The sequence below is a fragment of the Bufo bufo genome, chromosome 1, assembly GCF_905171765.1.
Source record: "Bufo bufo chromosome 1, aBufBuf1.1, whole genome shotgun sequence".
Classification (NCBI taxonomy): domain Eukaryota; kingdom Metazoa; phylum Chordata; class Amphibia; order Anura; family Bufonidae; genus Bufo; species Bufo bufo.
The window spans coordinates 90,414,691-90,426,699 of NC_053389.1; the positions used below are offsets into that span (position 1 = coordinate 90,414,691).

The 12,009-nt window shown below is 42.2% G+C and overlaps 1 pseudogene; it reads left to right on the forward strand.

The window, feature by feature from the left end:
• Positions 1-1,834: 1,834 nt before the first annotated feature.
• On the forward strand, positions 1,835-3,132 carry LOC120997028 (annotated as a pseudogene).
• The last annotated feature ends 8,877 nt before the right edge of the window (positions 3,133-12,009 follow it).

A 12,009-nucleotide genomic window follows, 5' to 3' on the forward strand; every position in this document is an offset into this window, starting at 1 on the left:
ACACCTTCTTCAAGCAGTGGTACAGGAAGAAGTCTGCATCCTTCAAGAAAAACATGATTTTCATGCAGGACAATGCTCTATCACACGCGTCCAAGTACTCCACAGCGTGGCTGGCAAGAAAGGGTATAAAAGAAGAAAATCTAATGACATGGCCTCCTTGTTCACCTGATCTGAACCCCATTGAGAACCTGTGGTCCATCATCAAATGTGAGATTTACAAGGAGGGAAAACAGTACACCTCTCTGAACAGTGTCTGGGAGGCTGTGGTTGCTGCTGCACGCAATGTTGATGGTGAACAGATCAAAACATTGACAGAATCCATGGATGGCAGGCTTTTGAGTGTCCTTGCAAAGAAAGGTGGCTATATTGGTCACTGATTTGTTTTTGTTTTGTTTTTGAATGTCAGAAATGTATATTTGTGAATGTTGAGATGTTATATTGGTTTCACTGGTAAAAATAAATAATTGAAATGGGTATATATTTGTTTTTTGTTAAGTTTCCTAATAATTATGCACAGTAATAGTCACCTGCACACACAGATATCCCCCTAAAATAGCTAAAACTAAAAACAAACTAAAAACTACTTCCAAAAATATTCAGCTTTGATATTAATGAGTTTTTGGGTTCATTGAGAACATGGTTGTTGTTCAATAATAAAATTAATCCTCAAAAATACAACTTGCCTAATAATTCTGCACTCCCTGTAAAGTAGTAAGGGCGCTGCTTGGAGGTGAGAGTAGGCTGCTGCTGTCCTGCATATTGTTACAGTGTGTGGTGTTTGTGGCAGACACTACACCGGCCAAGGAGCCTCCTCGCTGTCGGCACAGCTAGCCTTCTCTCCGGGCAGCGCCCTTACTACTTTATAGACGCCATGGCGCCCTGTGCGGCCGCACAGCTCGCACACCCCAAAGGCCGGCCATGCTTCCAATCATCTCCATGACCCAAAAACAAAAACTAGCTTCCCCATTTACATTAGGAGTACTAATTACAGCTTTAAAACAGTCCCCCCATGGCAAAAGTCCAGGCCCAGATGGGCTACCTGTTTTGTATTATAAAACCTACCAACAGCACTTACCCTCCCTCATCTGCTTTCAGTTTGTAACCCTACTCTGCAAGGAAAACAGCTCTCCAGAGATATGACAACGGCCCATATAACCCTGATACCCAAAGAAGGAAAAAACCCTAAACAATGCACTAATTATAGACCTATCTCCCTCCTTAATATAAATCTCAAATTACTAGCGAAGATGCTAGCCAATCGACTATCAACTCTTCTTCCCTTGTTGGTACATGGGGATCAGGTGGGCTTTGTCCGAGGTAGAGAAGGCAGAGACAATACAGCCAGAGTCTTGAATGTAGTATACTACTCCAATATCCGTTCTAAACCTCTTCTTCTCCTGAGTACAGATGCGGAAAAAGCATTTGATAGAATCAGCTGGACATACCTGCAGCAAATCCTGTATGGAATTGGCCTACCTGATCCCTTTGTGCAAGCCACCTTTGCAATGTACTCTCAAGCATCGGCCTTAGTCCTAATCAATGGCGACCTGTCTGACACTTTCCGCATTCAAAACGGCACCCGACAAGGATGCCCCCTTTCCCCTCTTCTCTTTGTCTTAGCCCTGGAAGCCCTTCTTCTCAAACTGAGAGCAGTCCCAGAAATCCGAGGAATAGTGCTGGGAGGTCAGGAACATAAATTAGCTGCCTTCGCGGATGATATTATGATCATGACCTCTAACCCAAAAAACTCGCTTCCTGTGATCCAAAAACATTTGGACACTTATAGCCTCCTTTCTAACTTCAAAATTAACAAGCAAAAATCATTAGTGATGCCCAGCCCTCGGAAGCTCAGTGCTGCAGCAAGAGCCACACGCCTGTCCATCCAGCGATCACCATGACCGACGCAGACATCTCCTTCGCCAAGGACTTCTTGGCCGGCGGTGTGGCCGCTGCTATCTCTAAGACCGCTGTAGCACCCATTGAAAGAGTCAAGCTGCTGCTGCAAGTCCAACATGCAAGCAAACAGATCACAGTTGACAAGCAATACAAAGGAATCATGGACTGTGTTGTCCGTATCCCCAAAGAACAAGACTTCTTATCCTTCTGGCGTGGTAACCTTGCCAATGTGATCAGATACTTCCCAACCCAGGCCCTGAACTTCGCTTACAAGTACAAGAAGATCTTCCTTGATAATGTTGACAAGAGGACCCAGTTCTGGTGTTACTTTGCTGGAAACCTGGCCTCCGGTGGTGTTGCTGGTGCAACTTCTCTGTGCTTTGTCTACCCATTTGACTTTGCCAGAACCCGTCTTGCTGCTGATGTGGGCAAAGCTGGTGCTGATAGAGAATTCAAGGGTCTTGGCGACTGCTTGGCTAAGATCTTCAGATCCGATGGGCTTAAAGGCCTGTACCAGGGCTTCAATGTGTCTGTCCAGGGCATCATCATTTACAGAGCTGCCTACTTTGGCATCTATGATACAGCTAAAGGTATGCTTCCAGATCCTAAGAACACACACATCTTTATCAGCTGGATGATTGCTCAGTCAGTGACAGCAGTGGCGGGTTTTGCCTCCTACCCATTCGACACAGTCCGTCGTCGTATGATGATGCAGTCTGGAAGGAAAGGAGCTGATACGTGTACTCTGGCACAATTGACTGCTGGAAGAAGATTGCACGTGATGAAGGCTCAATGGCTTTCTTCAAGGGTGCTTGGTCCAATGTTCTGAGAGGAATGGGTGGTGCTTTCGTGCTAGTCTTGTATGATGAGCTGAAGAAAGTCATCTAAACATGTCCCCATGTCTGTGACCTGGCATGCTGTAAAATGTAACATACCCAGAGCGTTCATGGACTTTCTATTTTTTTGTCAAACACACCCTTTATTTATAAGTTGTAACTGGTTAGCTTACTGGTTAATCTTGGGAACCAATTTGATTACATCTCACCAGCTTTCCATGTTAACATAAATCATTCCCTTATACCCAAATACTTCCTTCGGCGCCTGCAGTGAACCATCTGTAGTGCGCCTGTGGTAGTATGGGCTGACTCGTTGGGACTCAATGCTCCTTTATTTTTTATTTCAGTCATTCATGTTTTTAAGTAACTTAGGTTGGAGGAAATATAAAATATGGAACCATAAAAAAAAGATAAAAAAAATAAATAAAAAAAATCATTAGTGATATGTTTCAAGATCCCTTTATCAACACAGCAAAACTTAAAAAAGGATTCTCCATTTGATTGGTCATCCCCTTTTCTAACCTATTTAAATAAGCCCCAACACATCTGAACTCTTTGCACTCAATTATTCCCCCCTGCTAAAATCTATTACATCCAGCATAGAAAAACTAAACATTCCAACTATTTCGTGGTTTGGCCACAAAAATCTCCTTATAGTAACATAGTAACATAGTACATAAGGCCAAAAAAAGATATTTGTCCATCTAGTTCGGCCTGTTATCCTGCAAGTTGATCCAGAGGAAGGCAAAAAAAAAAACTGTGAGGTAGAAGCCAATTTTCCTCACTTTAGGGGAATAAAAAATTCCTTCCCGACTCCAATCAGGCAATCAGAATAACTCCCTGGATCAACGACCCCTCTCTAGTAGCTATAGCCTGTAATATTATTACGCTCCAGAAATACATCCAGGCCCCTCTTGAATTCCTTTATTGTACTCACCATCACCACCTCCTCAGGCAGAGAGTTCCATAGTCTCACTGCTCTTACCGTAAAGAATCCTCTTCTATGTTTGTGTACAAACCTTCTTTCCTCCAGACGCAGAGGATGCCCTCTCGTCACAGTCACAGTCCTGGGGATAAATAGATGATGGGATAGATCTCTGTACTGACCCCTGATATATTTATACATATTAATTAGATCTCCCCTCAGTCGTCTTTTTTCTAAAGTGAATAACCCTAATTTTGATCATCTTTCAGGGTTCTGTAGTTGCCCCATTCCAGTTATTACTTTAGTTGCCCTCCTCTGGACCTTCTCCAGCTCTGCTATGTCTGCCTTGTTTACAGGAGCCCAGAACTGTACACAGTACTCCATGCGTGGTCTGACTAGCGATTTGTAAAGTGGTAGGACTATGTTCTTATCACGGGCATCTATGCCCCTTCTGATGCAACCCATTATCTTATTGGCCTTGGCAGCAGCTGCCTGACACTGGTTTTTGCAGCTTAGTTTGCTGTTTATTAAAATTCCTAGATCCTTTTCCATGTCAGTGTTACCCAGTGTTTTATCATTTAGTATGTACGGGTGACTTGCATTATTCCCCCCATGTGCATAACTTTACATTTGTCAGTGTTAAACCTCATCTGCCACTTATCTGCCCAAGCCTCCAATCTATCCAGATCCCTCAGTAGTTGTATACTGTCCTCTTCAGTGTAAATTACTTTACACAGTTTAGTGTCATCTGCGAAAATTGATACTTTACTATGCAAGCCTTCTACAAGATCATTAATAAATATATTGAAGAGAATAGGGCCCAATACTGACCCCTGAGGTACCCCACTAGTGACAGTGACCCAATCTGAGTGTGTACCGTTAATAACCACCCTCTGTTTTCTATCATTGAGCCAGTTACTTACCCACATACAGACGTTTTCTCCCAGTCCGAGCATTCTCATTTTATATACTAACCTTTTATGTGGTACAGTGTCAAATGCTTTGGAGAAGTCCAGATATACGACATCCATTGATTTGCCGCTGTCAAGTCTAGAACTTACTTCCTCATAGAAACTGATTAAATTAGTTTGGCATGACCGATCCCTCACGAAGCCATGCTGATATGGCGTTATTTGCTTATTTCCGTTGAGATTCTCTAAGATAGCATCTCTCAGAAAACCTTCAGTTTACCCACAACAGATGTTAAACTTACCGGCCTATAGTTTCCAGGCTCTGTTTTTGGACCCTTTTTGAATATTGGCACCACATTTGCCATGCGCCAATCCTGTGGGACATTCCCTGTCAGTATAGAGTCCGCAAATATCAGAAATAAGGGTCTGGCTATGACATTACTTAATTCCCTTAGGATACGGGGGTGTATTTCATCCGGTCCTGGCGATTTATCTATTTTAATCTTTTTAAGTCACTGATGTACTTCTTCCTGGGTCAGACAGGACACTTTTAATGGGGAATTTACTTTAACATTCTGCATGTCATCTGACTGTTTATTTTCCTCAGTGAATACACTGGAGAAAAAAATATTTAACAGCTTTGCTTTCTCCTCGTCACTCTCTGCGACTCCCCCCTCATTACTCTTTAAAGGGCCGACACCTTCAGATTTATACTTTTTAACATTTATATAATTGAATAACATTTTAGGGTTAGTTTTACTCTCTTTGGCAATTAATCTCTCGTTCTCTAGTTTGGCCGCTTTTATTTGTTTTTTACATGTTCTATTTTTTTCCTTATAGTTTTTCAGTGCTTCCGTGCTACCCTCCTGTTTTAGTGATTTATATGCTTTCTTTTTGTCATTTATTGCTTTCTTTACAGTTCTATTTATCCACATTGGTTTCTTGTTGTTCCTTAACCTTTTATTCCCATACGGTATGTACCTCTCACAATGAGATTTTAAGATTTTTTTAGATATCCCATTTTGTGGCTGTTTTTTTTTTTTTGAGGACTTTGTCCCAGTTAGTTAGGCCTATGGCCTCTCTTAGTTGGCTAAATTTAGCTTTTTTGAAGTCTGGTATTTTTGTTCCTCCCTGTAGAAACGCTCTTTTGAATGATAATTGGAAGGTTATTACTTTATGGTCACTATTTCCCAGGTGTCCACCAACCTGCACGTCTGTTGTTCTGTCAGGCCTATTAGTTAATACTAAGTCCAGTATGGCCGTTTCTCTAGTCGGGTCCTGAACCAGTCACTGATATTACCCCGTCTTACATACCTTCAACAAGTCCTGCCCATCCCTGTTCCTAAATCTTATTACAACTCCCTTAGAAAGCTTTTCCGCTCATTCATTTGGAATGGGAAGAAACCAAGAATATCATACAATTTACTCTCACGTCCCAAACACACAGGAGGAATCGCCTTACTAGATCCTGAACTATATGGTAGGGCAGTTCTCTTGTCTAGGGTGGTTAAATGGCTTAGGTCCCCCAACTCCAAACCATGGGTTGAGATGGAACAAGAACTTCTGAACAAACCAATCCGCTCGCTTCTCTTAGGAAACACTAGTTTTACCAATATTCCCTCCTCGCCATATCCAATCATCCAGGCCACTCTTTCAGCGTAGAAGTAGCTTCAATCCTCACACTACTCAATATCCTTCCCATCCCCCCTACTTTCAATAAGGGATATCTTGGGAACAGCTCATCCTGATCGAGTGTACACCACGAGAGTTGAGGGACTCGGCCCCTTCTATCCTTTCATTCTTTGAACCTGAAGGCTCTATACTCCCAATCAAGGAATTCCAAAAAGAACTCACTCCACACCACCAATACTTATCTCTCAACATACAGTACAGACCAAAAGTTTGGACACACCTTCTCATTCAAAGAGTTTTCTTTATTTTCATGACTATGAAGGCATCAAAACTATGAATTAACACATGTGGAATTATATACATAACAAACAAGTGTGAAACAACAGAAAATATGTCATATTCAAAGTAGCCACCTTTTGCTTTGATTACTGCTTTGCACACACTTGGCATTCTCTTCATGAGCTTCAAGAGCTCTGGCGCAGCACCCCATCACTCTCCTTCATGGTCAAATAGCCCTTACTTTCAAAGTTTTCCCAATTTTTCGGCTGACTGACTGACCTTCATTTCTTAAAGTAATGATGGCCACTCGTTTTTCTTTACTTAGCTGCTTTTTTCTTGCCATAATACAAATTCTAACAGTCTATTCAGTAGGACTATCAGCTGTGTATCCACCTGACTTCTCCTCAATGCAACTGATGGTCCCAACCCCATTTATAAGGCAAGAAATCCCACTTATTAAACCTGACAGGGCACACCTGTGAAGTGAAAACCATTTCAGGGGACTACCTCTTGAAGCTCATCAAGAGAATGCCAAGAGTGTGCAAAGCAGTAATCAAAGCAAAAGGTGGCTACTTTGAAGAACCTAGAATATGACATATTTTCAGTTGTTTCACACTTGTTTGTTATGTATATAATTCCACATGTGTTAATTCATAGTTTTAATGCCTTCAGTGTGAATCTACAATTTTCATAGTCATGAAAATAAAGAAAACTCTTTGAATGAGAAGGTGTGTCCAAACTTTTGGTCTGTACGGTATATCTAGTAGCGATGGACCAAATCACTCATTGCTAAACCTGACCCTCCAAAAAAGCTTATTTGGCAACTATATAAAAAATGTAATACTCCTTCCATACTCACCAAACCTGGGGCTATCATTGCCAGATATACTATTATCTCTACATAAATCATCTAGGTGTGTCCGTATACAAGAAACCAGATACGAACTCCTAACTAGATGGTACAAAACACCAGATATAACATCTCTTTATACAGCTACAGCCTCAGACAAATGCTGGAGATGCCTTGACAATTGAGGAACCTTCTTCCATATATGGTGGGACTGTCCTCTTATCTATAACTGGTGGAAGGAAATCTTTCACATTAGCAACCAGATCTGTTACACTAAGGTGCAGATGTCCCCTTGTAAGACTCTACTCAACCTAGATCAGGCTACCGAATCACCTCCCTCCCTTTCCTCTTCAGACAACTGCTAATAGCTGCTCGCCTATTAATACCAAAATATTGGCTATCCACTACCCCTCCCCTTCCCCCCTAGAACAATGGAAATTCAAAATTGACCAAATATATCGCTTTGAGGAACTTTCCTCCTGGGAAGCCCGTAATCACCAAAAATTCCTGAAACAATGACGATTGTGGCAGGAATTCAGACACCCTGACTAACTTTTGGGGCTCACTCATACTCCTATAACAACGTGGATAGTATTTATTCATAGTTACTTAACTATCAAACCATGAGATGTCTCGCTTCACTTCTGGTGACGCTATATTAATGGATTGTATGCAAACAACAATTTAAGTCTGCAATTCTACCCTCTGTATTGCTTTTACCGAGATCAATGTCATATGTCATTTTGGAATGTCATACACTTCTTTATATACAACGCCTTGTTAGACGTATAAGATACTTTACATGTACCTTCCTTGTTACGTTATTATCTTTACATAAAAAATTTTATAAAAAAAAAAAAAGAAGATAATGTAGTACTTTAAATGTGTTGTTTAGGCTACATGCAATATGACCGTATGTGTTTTGCGGTCCGCAAATTGCGAATCCGCAAAAAAATAGCGGATGCCATCCATATGCCATCCGTTTTTTTTGCGGATCCATTGCAACCATGCTTAAAACGGACAAGAATAGAACATGTTCTATTTTTTTTTTTGCGGGGCTACGATATGGACATATTGATGTGGACAGCACACATTTTTTGCGGACCCATTGAAATGAATGGGTCTGCATCCTATCTGCAAAAAAAATAAAATAATGGAACGGACATGGAAACAAACAAAGTTTGTGTGCATGTAGCCTTATAATGTACTGAATACACTGTATTCCCATGCACCCCTTCCACCACAAACAATGGTATATAGTTGAATCTTCCTTTTCTCATCCTCTTTCTCCTCTTCCATCATATCAACATGCTTATTCATCGCATATAATGCCCTCGCATATAATTTTTTACAGGGTCAGCTCACCAGCAGGCCCTTGCATATAATTTTTTACAGGGTCAGCTTACCAGCAGGCCCTCGCATATAATTTTTCAGAGGGTCAGCTCACCAGCAGGCCTTCACCTACAATCTTTTACAGGGTCAGCTCACCTTAAGGTTCTCACATATAATTTTTTAGATGGTCAGATCACAAGCAGGCCCTCACCTACAAGTCCAGCCTCACTATCCAAGAGTCTGGTCAACACAATCCTCACCGCTGGGGGGCGCGTAACTAGGAGGAGTCTCGTTCGTTTTCGGCATTAACCAGACAAATCGCTCTACCAACTAAGAATGTCCATGCACGACCACCCACAGAATTGAGAACGGGCTATCAATCTGTCAATCCTTTCCATGTCCGGGCAGGGTGAGGTTTCCCGTGTTGAGTCAAATTAAGCAGCAGGCTCCACTCCTGGTGGTGCCCTTCCATCAATTCCTTTTAGTTTCATCTTTGCAACCATACTCCCCCCGAAACCCAAATACTTTGGTTTCCCGGAAGCTGCTCGGCATGTCATGTGATCAACGCCGCCGGATTGCTGGTCGTCATCATTTATGGTCGGAACTGCAACGGTATTTGATTGTCTTCGAACCTCTTACTTTGGTTTTTGATTAATGAAAACATTCTTGGCAAATGCTTTCGCTTTGGTTCGTCTTGCGCCGGTCCGAGAATTTCAACTCTAGCGGCGCAATATGGATGCCCCCGGCCGTCTCTCTCTTAATCATGGCCCCAGTTCTGAAAACCAACAAAATAGAACCGGAGTCCTATTCCATTATTCCTAGCTGAAGTATTCAGGCGACCAGGCCTGCTTTGAACACTGTAAATTTTTTCAAAGGTCAGCTAAGCAGCTTAATGTTTTAGAGGGTCAGCTCAGCAGCAGAAAGCCCTCGCATATAATTCTTTAGAGGGTCAGATCACCTGCAGGCCTTCACATATAATGTTTTAGAGGGTCAGCTCACCTGCAGGCCCTCACCTAATTATACCTAATAGGTAATTTGCGCGCATGCTGCCTTGTTCGGAAGTAGTAGCCGTAGCTGTTTCTCAGGCTCCCTCTCCGGAATCCAACCCTGATTTCCCCATTACCCATGGTCACCGTCGTTCACGCTGAAAATAACATCAAAAGTTGATAGGGCACACATCCGAATCGATCGTTGCCATCACGGGAATGTGCAATCAGGCCCAGGTTATCTAGAGTCACCATAGTGGAAGCAGGCCCTCGCCATTAATGTTTTAGATGGTCAGATCAGCAAGCCCTTGCTCCAAATGTTTTTGAGGGTCACCAGCATGCCATCAATCATAATTTTTCAAGGCTGTGTATGATCCCCTCCTTTATGTGTAACTAAGGGTTTATTGGAGTGCATAGGCTTTGAGTGTAGGAGTCCCTACCTGAACAATTGTACCACAAACAATGTGAATGAGGCCCTCCTTTATGTGATATACAGGTTGTATCGGAGTACCTCCTCCTTGTAATTTTTGGCACCACTTGCACTTTATATACAAGTAAATATACAGGAAAGATGGTTTCCTAACAATTTTTCCTCTAAAATCGATTTTATCTTCAGTTTTGTGCGTATTAGTGAGTCTGTAAAAGTGGAGTACTACTCGGACAACATCGTTCCCAGCAGCGACCTGGGAATCCAAGATGCATCCAGACATCCTCCCCATGCTGTTCGCAAACCAGTTTGGTGGTGTTTCCAGCAATTTCTGACCATTTCCTATGAACCAGGCACCGTCCCCTCTTCAGAGCAGGGGGTGCCTGATTTAATGCTCGAGTTCTCCCATTGACTTCCATTGTGCTTGGGTACTCGGTAGAGCACCCTAGCATCCTGATGGTTCGGCCCGAGCCCCCGAGCACTATGGTGCTCGATCAACACTAACAATTACAGTGGGATGCAAAAGTTTGGGCAACCTTGTTAATCGTCATGATTTTCCTGTATAAATCGTTGGTTGTTACGATAAAAAATGTCAGTTAAATATATCATATAGGAGACACACACAGTAATATTTGAGAAGTGAAATGACGTTTTGGATTTACAGAAAGTGTGCTATAATTGTTTAAACAAAATTAGGCAGGTGCATAAATTTGGACACCACAAAAAAGAAATGAAATCAATATTTAGTAGATCCTCCTTTTGCAGAAATTACAGCCTCTAAACGCTTCCTGTAGGTTCCAATGAGAGTCTGGATGCTGGTTGAACGTATTTTGGACCATTCCTCTTTACAAAACATCTTTAGTTCATTTAGGTTTGATGGCTTCCGAGCATGGACAGCTCTCTTTAAGTCACACCGCAGATTTTCAATTATATTCAGGTCTGGGGACTGAGATGGCCATTCCAGAACGTTGTACTTGTTCCTCTGCATGAATGCCTTAGTGGATTTTGAGCAGTGTTTAGGGTCGTTGTCTTGTTGAAAGATCCAGCCCCGGCGCAGCTTCAGCTTTGTCACTGATTCCTCGACATTGGTCTCCAGAATCTGCTGATACTGAGTGGAATCCATGCGTCCCTCAACTTTGACAAGATTCCCAGTCCCTGCACTGGCCACACAGCCCCACAGCATGATGGAACCACCGCCATATTTTACTGTAGGTAGCAGGTGTTTTCCTTGGAATGCTGTGTTCTTTTTCCTCCATACATAATGCCCCTTGTTATGGCCAAATAACTTAATTTTAGTTTCATCAGTCCACAGCACCTTATTCCAAAATGAAGCTGGCACTTTTTGTGCTGTGGGCGGAGAAAAGGCTTCCTCTGCATCACTCTCGCATACAGCATCTCCTTGTGTAAAGTGCGCTGAATGGTTGAACGATGCATAGTGACTCCATCTGCAGCAAGATGATGTTGTAGGTCTTTGGTGCTGGTCTGTGGGTTGACTCTGATTGTTCTCACCATTCATTGCTTCTGTCTATCCGATATTTTTCTTGGTCTGCCACTTCGAGCCTTAACTTGAACTGAGCCTGTGGTCTTCCATTTCCTCAATATGTTCCTAACTGTGGAAACAGACAGCTGAAATCTCTGAGACAGCTTTCTGTATCCTTCCCCTAAACCATGATGATGAACAATCTTTGTCTTCAGGTCATTTGAGAGTTGTTTTGAGACCCCCATGTTGCTACTCTTCAGAGAAAATTAAAAGAGGAGGAAAACTTACAATTGACCCCCTTAAATACTCTTTCTCATAATTGGATTCACCTGTGTATGTAGGTCAGGGGTCACTGAGCTTACCAAGCCAATTTGAGTTCCAATATTTAGTTCTAAAGGTTTTGGAATCAATAAAATAACAACAGTGCCCAAATTTATGCACCTGCCTAATTTTGT